General features: G+C 39.9%; 1 pseudogene; it reads left to right on the plus strand.

Annotated features, from left to right (window-relative positions):
• Positions 1-11452: 11452 nt before the first annotated feature.
• On the plus strand, positions 11453-11997 carry LOC118617830 (annotated as a pseudogene).

An 11997-nucleotide genomic window follows, 5' to 3' on the forward strand; every position in this document is an offset into this window, starting at 1 on the left:
ACAAACATCAAAATGGAAAGGGAGTCCTGGTCGGTTTGACTCAGCAGTTAGAGCATCGGTCTGTGGACCAGAGTCCCGGGTTCGGTTCCCACTAAGGGCACGTACCTCGGTTGCAGTTTGTCCCTGGCCTCAGTTGGGGTCGTGTGGGTGGCAACCACTCGATGTGTCTCTCACATCGATGTTTCTCTCTCTCTTCCTCCCTCCGTCTCTCTGTTCTATCTGAAGATAAATGCAAAAATTTCTTCCAGTGAGGATTAAAAACCAAAAAAAAAAAAAAAAATGAAAAGGGATCCCGGGCCCGTTTGGCTCAGCAGTTAGAGCACCAGCTTGCGGACCAGAGAGTCCCAGGTTTGGTTTCTGCTAGGGGCATGTACCAAAAAAAAAAAAAATGGAAAGGGAGCCCACTATATGAAAAAGCATAATTGCCAATTATACATCAGATAAGGGATTAATTTCCAAAATATATAGAGTGCTCATACAACTCAACAAAAGGAAGACAAGGAACCCAATTAAAAAATGGGCAGGGGAACTAAATAGACACCTCTCCAAACAGGACATACAAATAGCCAAGAGACATATGAAAAATGATCAGTGTCACTAATCATTAGAGAGATGCAAATTAAAATAATGATGAAGTATCACCTCACACCTGCCAGAATAGCTGCTATCAACAAATCATCAAACAATAAGTGCTGGTAAGGGTGAGGAGAAAAGGGGACTCTAGTACACTGCTGGTGGGAATGCAGACTGGTGCAGCCACTATAGTGTTTCCTCAAGAAATTAAAAATAAAACTGCCGTTTGACCCAGTGATCCCACTTCTAGGAATATATCCTAAGAAGCCTGAAAAACCAATCACAAAGAATATATGTACCCCTATATTCATAGCAGCACTATGCACAATTGCAAAGATATGGAAACAGCCCAAGTGTCCATCAATAGATGAGTGGATAAAAAAGCTGTGGTACATTACACAATAGAATACTATGCAGCTGTAAGAAAGAAAGATCTCTTATTTTTTTAGATGACATGGAGGGACCTGGAGAGTATTATGCTAAGCGAAATAAGCCACTCAGAGAAAGACAAATACCACGTGATTTCACTTATGTATAGAATATAATGGACCAAAAAAGCTGATGAACAAAATAAACCCAATGACATAGAAAGGAGTATGGTTCAGGCTGACAAACTTTGCAGGAGGGGTGGGAGGAGGGAGAAGATAAACCAAAGAACTTATATACATGTATGCATAACCAATGGACATAGACAACAATGCCTAGGGGGCGAGGGAGGGATAGGGAGAAGAATGTCTTAGGGGGAAGGAGAAACATCTGTAACAAAAATAAATTAATAAAAATTGAAGAAAGAAAAAAAAGACAACCCACTGAATGGGAGAGCATATTTGCCATAGTATACACCTGATAAGCAGTTAATATTCAAAATATATAAAACATTTATGAAACTCAACACCAAAAAAAATAAAACAATCCAATTAATAATTGGGCCAAGGACCTGAAAAAACACTTCTCTGAAAAGAGCAAACAGATGGCCAATAGACATGAAAAGATGCTCAACGTGTCTAATCATCAGGGAAATGCCAGTTAAAATCACAGTGAGATATCACCTTATACCTGTCAGAATGGCTATCATCAATAAACCCACAAACAAGTGCTGGTGAGGATGTGGAGAAAAGGGAACCCTCCTGCAGTGCTGGTGGGAATGCAGTTATGCTCAGTGAAATAAGCCAGTCAGAGGAAGAGAAGTACCATACGATTTCACTCATAGGTGGAATCTAATGAACAAAATGAACTAACAAGCTAAATGCATTCAGGCTCATAGAGACAGAGAGAGCAGGCTGACAACTATCAAAGGGGTGGGGGTGGAGGGATTGAGCAAAAAAGAAAAAACTCACAGACATGGACAACAGTGTGGCGATTGCAGGTGGGAAGAGAGCATGGTGGGGTGGAGGAGAGTGTGGGGGTGAGGGGTGGTGAACACAATACAGTGTACAGATGATGTGTTGTGGAATTGTATATCTGAAGCCTGTATACTTTTGTTAACCAGTGTCTTCACAATAAATTCAATAAAAAGGGAAAAAAGATATTAGTGGAAAAACTGGAAAGTTTGACCAAAGTCTGTAGATTTGATAATAGTATTATATCATTGTTCATTTCTGATTTTGATTGTTATACTGTGGTTATGTAAAATATTTTCTCATTTTTAAGAACTACACATTGATATGCTTAGAGGTAAGATGTATTGTAATTGCAATTTACTCTCAAACGGTCGCCCCCAAAATGTATGAGTATTTAAAAAGAGAGAGAGGGCCCTGGCCAGTTTGGCTCAGCGGTTAGAGCGTCAGCCTGCGGTCCGGAGAGACCCAGGTTCTGTTCCCGCTAAGGGCGCGTACCTCGGTTGCAGTTTGTCCCTGGCCCTGGTTGGTCGTGCGGGTGGCAGCCACTCGATGTGTCCCTTCACATCGATGTTTCTCTCTCTCTCTCTCTCTCCCTTCCTCTCTCTCCCTCCCACTCTATCTGTACAAAAAATGGAAAAATGTCCTCGGGTGAGGATAAAAAAAAAAAAAAAAAGAGAGAGAGAGAGAGGAAAAGGGGGAAAAAAGGATAAATGAGGTAAAATCTTCAGATTTGGAAAATCTAGATTAACATTATATAGAATTTCAATCTTGAAACATTTTTTTAATCTAAAATAATTTAAAATAAAAATCTTAAAACAAAAGATTACTTTGTTTACAATGTGAGAAACATCTTAGAAGGAGTCGATAGTAGAAAAGAAAAGCATATGTCTAAATAATAAATTTATTTTATTTTTACATTCAAATCAAGCAAATTATCACCTGATTTAGTTGACTCCTACCTTTCCACCACAGGCTGCGATCTAGTCATCTGTTTGTAGTTTATCTTTTATTATTCAGATATTCTTATAATTTTAGTAGTTTGATTCCAGCCTTATGTTTAAAGGAGATAAAGGTTGTCCTTGCACCTCTTCTCAACTTTTACTGGAGTATTATTTTTTTAATACTTTTTTTCGTATTGATTTTAGAGAGAGAGGAAAGGAGAAGGAGAGAGATGGAGATGTCCATTAGAGAGAACATGGATTGGCCGCTTCCTGCATGCCCCCCACTGGGGATCCAGCCCACAACCTGGGCATGTGCCCTGACCGAGAATTGAACCGGCAACCTCTTGGTGCATGGGTCAACACTCAACGATGGAGCTACACCAGCTGGGCTCACTGGAGTATTTTTCAAAAATTTCTAGTTCTGAAAATATATGTCTCTGTGTCATTTAAATTTTCCCAGCCTTCTTCCTACTAAACCATGTTCTTTTATTTCATATGCATGATCTAACCTAATTTCCACACTTAGTGACAGCCTCATCTACTTCTCCATTGCTCTGTGCCACTCTGAAATTAAGTAACATTCTATCTCATTAGCCTGCCCAGCATAGTCCCATCTGCAGACTGAATGAGCAATCTCTCCATTCCAATACTGTGGAAGATGCTAAGTAATTATTAAATTATAAGATAGAGTATGAAGACTCTCTCTCTCTCTTGCTCTCTCTCTGCCACACACACACACACACAAATGTAGACAGACTAATTCTTAATTCTAACAATTAGATGAGAAGAGAAAATTCAATACCAGCCTGTCTGTGTCCTGAATGACTTTATGTTATACTATTTGTGATTATTCCATTAACCAACTACCACTACCAAATACATATACTTAAGATCTCCTGGAGCTATGGGAGAGTCTCACACTTGATCAACCAACACATTGCCATCTGCAGTCAGTTGTAGCTAGACTGTCCATGCTGAGAAATGGTGGAGCTGTCTAAGTGTCAGAGGCAGAGAGAACCCAGCTGGCCTTTAAGGATTCGATGGAAATTGCAGAGATGCTGGAGAGGCCTGAATCACCAGGTTTGTTTGTTTGTTTGTTTGTTTGTTTGTTTGTTTGTTTGTTTTGACATATAACAACACCTTTATTACATAAACTAAGATCAGAGGAAGGAAGATTTATTTGCCTTTTCAGGCCTTGATTTTCCTCAGATAGAACCCCACCTCCTTGCCCTCTAGCACAGAGCCATCTGCTCTGCCACACTGGCCTGGTCCTGAAGTGATGAATACAAGAAGCTTGCCCTGTCCAGCTGGAGTAGCTCAGTGACTGAGCATCAACCCATGCACCAAGAGGTCACCTGTTTGATTCCAGTCAGGGCACATGCCCAGGCTGTGGGCCTGATTCCCAGTGGGGGGGCATGCAGGAGGCAGCCAATTGATGTTCTCTTTCTTGATGTTTCTATCTCTCTCTCCCGCTCCCTTTCTCTCTCTCTAAAATCAATAAAGAAAAAAAAATTTTTTTTAAGAAAAAGAAGCTTGCCCTGCTGGAACTGCTCCTCTGGAAGACAGTTGGTACTGGCATTCTCTCATCATATTTCTTCTAAATTTTCTTTGATTATTTTTTGTTTAAAGTATTGCCCCCTCAGGAGTCAGCTTGGCCCCTTGTGGCCCAGGCGCAGTGCCTATCAGGACTTGTCCCACTGCCAGTAGGGTGTGCTGTCAGTGACCATGATGCAGTTCTTTACCAGGGTCTGGGTATGGACCAGTTCATGGTTGACTGTATTTTAGACAATGGCAATAATCCTTGTTTTGTGCAGACAACACTCGGAGCCCCAGGAGAAGGAGCCCATGTGCATCCTCAAGGCAGAGCCTCCCCGCAGGCAGACTGTGTGCCCACAGCGGGACCAGCCTCGGTGCTGGCAGCAGGGTGCCCAGCTCAGTGTCGCTTCTTGTGGGAGGGCTGTCTCTTGCCCCGGTCTTGCCATGCTCCTGCTAGTTGTCCTGAGAGATGCCTGTTGCTCAGTGCAATCTGGGAAGAGAGCTCAATTTCATATAACCCAGGAAACATAAGTTAGGGTGTGCTTTTCCTTAGGGGGGACTGAAATTGACCCGCAGGTCCAACTTTGTTATTCTCCAGTGAAAAAAGTATCATCAAAACCATCACATTTTATTGAAAGAAACCAAAAAGGAGGCTATGCGGTCCAAAAGTCCAGAGTTCTGGTTTCCTCCCTAGTCTCGAAGACTTGTTTACACATTCACAGGATGCAAATAGCAAGTACGACCTCAGAATTTTAGGAAAACCAAAGCAGAAAAGATTAGACAAAGGCCAAGTGTTTTGTTTTGTTTGTTTGTTTTTTTAAGAAAGAAATCTGATAATAGTAGCATCTAGTATTTCGATCACAAAATCAAATCATGTTTTGTTACATGACATTATGGCAGCAATTACCAGTCAAACAAACATCGGGTTATAAACTTGTAGCTGAGGGACAGAAGCACACTACCAAGCTCAGCAGAATATGTGTAATCACATGTGTATTACATTTGGGTCACTCCATGGACTGCACAGAGGTAGAAGGATGAAGTAGATGACCTTTCACCTGCCCTTCAGCCTTGCCATTTTCTGATTTGGTGAAACAGTGGCTTTTCAGAAATAAATCTGACTTGATGCATTCAGATTTGACCTCTAGCTACCACCCATTTATCTGGTGTCAAGTCCACGTCTAAAGGTAACACTCAAGAAAAGTGAATACTTTATCAAGGAGACCAGGTGTCCACTCATATGTAAGTAACTACTTCTAATAAACTATTAGATTATTCATAGATGAAAAGCTGTCACTATCTGACAGTCACTGGGCACTTAGTAAAGAAATAAATAGATTTTAAAACAATTTTTAAAAAAGAAGTCATCACAACCTAGGGAAGAACATCTGCGCACCTGAGATCCACCTCCGTGAGTTGGCTGTTTTGACCAGAAGCCTCAGCGGACAGCAGGAAAACTCCCAATATAATCTTGCGGAGGTTTTTTGACAGAAACCCAGAAGTGTAAAAATTATTACATAAGTTCTTTTACTTTGGGACCTTTTTATTACCCGTGATGAATGAGGAAGTGGTATCTTCTCCAAGCTCTGAGTTTTCCCACTCCTGCGACACAGGGATTTCGCAATTTGTACCTTCATTAAGTGATTACAGACCAATTCTTAAATCACAGAACACTGATGTCTGTTCTTAAGAAAATCACAGTTCATGAAAGGAGTTCTCTGCCTCTTTCTGTGTTACATCCTTTTTCATGTTGACCTTTGATTTCATCCTTTTTCTTCCCTTTGTTGCTTAAGATGTACACGTCCAGCTTTGCAGATGTAGTGCCTCTAAGCTGGGCAGCCCCAGTCCACAGGCTGCTTTTATTAGTGTCAATCATGTTCTCAAAAGCTCTTCCCCTGGCCTCTCCCGGGTTCCTACATACCTTCCCACTTCAGGCTGATTCCCCGCTAATCTGGACCAGGTGTTGCGCCTCAGAGGCAGACGTGCACGTAGGAGGCTTGACGTGTATGTGAGCAGATTGCGAATCCAGGCACATTCTCCCCGTCAGTCGGGGAGTCTGTGTTGAAGACTCTGCCTGACAACTTTCGAACGACATCTAACTGGGTTTCCCCCAACAGTGCTATGAAGTAGATAAAGATCATTCATCTTGTTTTAAAACAAGGAAAAAGAAGCTCAGAGAAATGAGATATCTTCCCCTGGGTTACGGGCGAGTTAAGAGAGAAATCCAACTTGGAGATGCCAAACTGCACGTTTTTCTTAAGTTGTCCACTAGCTCAGTAAGATAGCAGGTGGCTCCCTTCACTGGTTACACAGCGAATCAAAAGCTGTTTTCTGGAAGATTTTGGTGATTAACCAAGAAGCTCATTTCCAGACCAGTGCACACACCCCTATGTAGGAATCAGCATTTATGCGTTTGGCCCTACTCACTAGACTATAAATCCCTTAAGAACAAATACTTTATTTAAACTATAACAACTTTGGTGACCTGTGAACAGAACCCAGGCCAGGATAGCAGGTGGTTCAAAGCATATGAAGAATGTCATGTTCTCAAGTTGCCGTCTCTGCCAATTAGGCGTGGTAATCCTGTTTTCATGTTGATTCCCACTATAATTTCAAATAATCATGTCCTCATTTTTAATTACTCTCTATAATTGGCAGTGGATTCCTAATTATTTCATTTTCTCTGCCCTGTTTTTGTGGGGTGTTTTTTTTGTTTTTTGGGTTTTTTTTGTGTGTGTGACATATAGCTAATGATCTGTAAAATAAGCAGATGTACTTTTAGAACTGGCTTTTGGAAGCAACCCCTTGGCAAATCCATTCAGTAAACTAAAGATCAGTTTTCAGAAAAATCTTTTGACCTTTTTTGTGTATGTGTGTGTAGATTCTTTCCTATCAGTTTTATAAGCCAGGGAGCTCCTGTGCTCTAGATAAACTTCAGTTCCCAGAAAGAATCACTTATCTTGTCAGCACAGAACTCAGTGAAAAATGAAAGAAAATGTAAATCTGAATCTCCACAAAGTCTAAGAACAAACACTTCAGAAAATTAAATTTTGTTTACCAGGCGTTTTCACACAAATGGCAGGTTGTGGTGCTAGAAAAGTAACATCACAAAATTATATCTACTTGATACATCTGGTTTAGAACAAAGCAAGCTAAATATGGAGGGGAAATGCCACGATACATTGACAACAGCAAAGAATATATCATATGTGTTGGAGAAATATCTTTATGACTAAAGGTAATAATCAGAAAGCTACTTCGCTTCAGTTAAAGCTGTCAGAGTGGATGAAATGGCAGCCGATCTGGAGTTTGATCTTTTTCCCTTCCTAAAGAAAGAAAACAAACCTGTATAGTACAAAGCCTAATTTACTGGAGTATGTTTTACTTTTATGCAACTTCCAGAAAACTGAAAAGGCATTTGTCACTCTGGTTCCCTGCAGTGTACATTGTTGAACTGTCTGTCTCCCTTTTGCTATAGCAAGAGGTATTTAAATATTGTCATTTGCATTTTTATTATAAGTCTGACAGGCAGCATCAGGCTGATAGCTCAACTGTTTTTTTTCCCCCCAACTTCCAATATTATTAATGCTGTGACTGTCAAGATATTTCAGAAGAGCACCCTGTCAATAAATTTCTTAGATTTACTGGAATCAGGAGGATGGGAAGCTGGAGGGAGAGATCATATATGAAAATGCTTAGGAAAGTTTCCAGCATTAATAACAGTTCAATAAGTGGTAGGTACTATTACTATGAATCTCATTACTTTAGGGAAATGACATCTTATTCCAGGAGGTCAGCAATGGGCCTGGTTAAGTCTGTCACATTGGGTTTGGAGAGAAAGGGAGGCTTCTGCCAGGAGCAGTTTACCTGAGTCCTTCAGCAAGGGCTATCTGATTTAGTCTCTGTCTTTAAATTTAACCTTAATTCTAAATGAATGGCAAAAATTGAGTAGTATTTTCCCAGAAATTAAGAACATTGTTTTGCTTTTGAAAATTAAGGTAGTTTATAAATATTTCTCTTTTCTGAATAATAAGGTGCTGAATTTTAAAATGTAGATCCAGCCCTGGCCAGATGGCTCACTTGATTGGAGCATTGTCCTGTACACCGAAGGTTGCAGGTTCCATTCCCAGTTGAGGAGCATGTGAGAGGCACCCGATGAATGTTTCACTCTCACATCATGTTTCTCTTACTCTCTCTCTCTCCCCCTTCCTCTCTAAATAAATAAACAAACACATCCTTGGGTGAGGATAAATTAATTTTTTAAAAATAAAATATAGGTCCATCTTACTGTCTGACAATTGCCTACAATGTTCAGAGGACAACTTTATTTTAAACTGATTCTGCACTCATACCTAAAGCCTATTTAAGTGAGCAGAATGTCTTTTGTTAAAAAAAAAAATAGAATAAAAAGTTTTATTAGAAACAGTAGAGATAGAAATACATAATGCAGACTAGAAACATGGCCATGAAATGTGAGTTTTAAACAGTTTTTCCCAAGCATTAAAAGTGGAGTCAACTCATAGAAATCACATAGAATAAATAATTATGTATACCAAAGGCAGTACAAGATACCAATTTTACCAAGTTTTATATCACAATCACAGAAAAATGAGGGTTCTAGTTTCTTTAGGACTCAATTCTCTTTCTTTCAATTCATTTTTCTTCAATTCTCATAACCTGACTCTCCAGAGCTCAGGCTTAGAAATTCCCTTAATTTCCAACCAAAGAAAGGTCAAACACTGAGACTCAAAAGTGGAAGAGAAGCAAGAGGCCAGGAGCAGGTGGGGGAACTCGGGCTCCAGAAGGAGCAGAGTTCAGTTAACAATGACGGAGAGAATCACTGTCAACAGAAGACCATCATCTCCCCACTAACAGAAGTCCAGTTCAACTTGTAAGATTTCCAATCTACAAAATAGAAAATAGAAATATAGTTCATAAAGAAACCTGATTTCTGGGTAATTTGTCCTTATATATGGCTTCCAAGAAGAATGCATTAAGTACCAACATAAATATTAACCCTTTTTTAAATTACTGCTATTTCATTTAGTATAAATTCAAATGTTCTCTATATCCTAGAGTAAGAGTATATTAATTAGTAAACTGCAGTGGGACTCATGTGAAAATATTTATATTCTCCCAATACATACTACATTAGAATTAGTCTATCATATCAGAAAATTCCTCCCAATTCTAATTAAGGAATAGTAGATATGCATGAATTAACACTGGCATGATAAATGCTAAATACATTAATTACTATCAACCACTATATAAAGACAGTAGAAAAACTGAAAAACATTAAAATACAGTTTGTGAAGAGGCAGTTGTTCATTCCACCATGGAGAGCTGGGTTGTTGTTTTTCCCATACTTTCGAGATTTACATAAATTTATATCAACCAGATGTTCAACAGCTCACCATTTAGTTGCCTTTTGTTTCTTCTCTACCTGATATTTGTTTATTCTTTTTGAAATTGAAGCTTGATACATCCTGAAGTCTGAACAAAACCCTTCAAAAATATTTAAGTATTATACTTCCCAGACCATAAACGACTTGCCCAGCAATGATTATTTACCACTGTATTGTCACTAGTGAGTGGCATTAATGACAAAAACAAAACCACATAGAAAGTCTCTCTTGATAGTAAAAGCAGTCCTTGGGGTGGATGGAAGATCTAAAGTGAACATTTGAATATCAAATAAGGTTTCATAACACTATATCTGCATGTAAATTTAAAGCCTTGGAACGCAATAAATATTGCACTTAAGATTTTCAGCATGAGCTTCAGAGGCAATTTTACTTTTGGCTGGATACAGTCTCCACACATACAAAGTCCCATTCAACACCCTAAAAAAAGGCTGATCCAAGAAATGACATATTTATTTTTGCACATTCACTAAAAGCTCACACATTTTTAAATATACAGCTTTATTGAAAAAACTTTTACCAACTACAAGAACATGAATGTGTTTAAGCACCCTCATTGAGTATGACTTTATGCTAGTGTTGGTGGGTGTCCTCTGTGGCCCCGTCTGTCACTGGTGGAAGTAGAGCTCTGGAGGCCTTGGGAACAAGAATTCCCTGAGGCCCCATAGAAGGATGAGGTGTCATGGAAAATTTTATTGATGAGGGAACTTTTCGAAGTCCCCAAACCCTTCATCCTGCCATAGAAAAAGTCCCCTTTTGTCTTCAGCAGAGCTAGGATTGAAGCCACTGCGCAGTTTAGGTTCTGTGTTGGAGCACAGTCCAGTTCAGCATCTGGCTAGCTTACTTTGTGTTCCCAGCTGCAGTCCATTACATGTGGGGTCCTCAGGGCTATGGGCCATGCAGCTTCTAGGATCACATTGTGGGCTAGTATGGTTCACAGAATAAGCAAGTGCAACGAAGCAGGAGCAAAGCAAGAGGAACAAGAGAGAGAAAATTCCTTTGTCTCTGGGAATGTTACCCTTCCAAGTTTTCACATGCTTTCAGTGGCCCCACCCCTCTAGCCAATTATCTTTTTCCCAGGTTCGATTGACAGGCAAGCACCTTCCCTACTAATCCCCACTTAGCACACTTCCATCTTCCCCTTTGTCCCATCCCTTCCCCCAGGGATTTGCAGGAAATGGACCCATGGTTCACAGAGGAGTGTGAAACTACAGCTTTCTGGTAAAGCTACCCAGACGACCATGCTTATACTGTCTGGCCTTCCCTTTGTTTCTTTCCTATTATTAATAGTGGCTAGCTAGTTACAACAATAACACTAGAAATTAACTTAAATCTCAAGATCCATGTAAGAGATGTTTTTAAACTCCAATCTCTCAATTTTCTGATTGCCTTTGTAATAAAGTTATTACCATTCCTTTTAAGTTGTAATAAGTGGTATTAGATATATACATAATGATTGGTGTAGACAATTAAGGAGCAAAAAACCACCTACAGGACACTTACAGAATTGACCTGGTTCACAGAGAATTTTTTAATTCTTTATGCAATGGACTGCACAAATGAAGACACCAGGTGTACAAATATATGCACACAAGGCTGGAGTGGGCTCCAGTGGGCCTCTTGTCAGTGGATGGAGATGTTGAAGGCCAACATCCTTTTTGCGAGGTCCTGCGAGAGTGGAAAAACTATTTTGATCAACTTCCTGACAGGATCTTCTGACTTCACTGAATACAACCCAACCCAAGGAACAGGATCCTGGAATCTGAGAACCCACACATTACCAGCAACAACAAACTCACGGGGTGTGAATTTGAGCTATGTGATGGTGGCAGGATTCAAAGTTCAAGTCTTGCTGTCCAGCCCTGAGGAAGGACTCTCAAGAAGTGGTAATCACCTTCAATGCTGACCATCCCAAACCACCTGAAGGAAATTGAGATGTGGTATTCCTGCTTTGTTCAACAGCAGTTATTACAAAATACTCACAAAACACACACCACAAAACACAATCTGGAAGTGAAAAAAGGAAACCTCTTTGTAGCCACCTTTGAACAAGCAGAAGCCAATATACTCAAATCTTGAGGATAACCCTAAAGAGATCCAGATGGAATTTAAAAGGTATTTTAAAAGCTTAATCAACTCAGTGTCTGAGAACAGAGATTGGAGATGTCAATTATTACCTAA

This window comes from Molossus molossus, unplaced genomic scaffold (assembly GCF_014108415.1).
Source record: "Molossus molossus isolate mMolMol1 unplaced genomic scaffold, mMolMol1.p scaffold_m16_p_5, whole genome shotgun sequence".
Taxonomy (NCBI): Eukaryota; Metazoa; Chordata; class Mammalia; order Chiroptera; family Molossidae; genus Molossus; species Molossus molossus.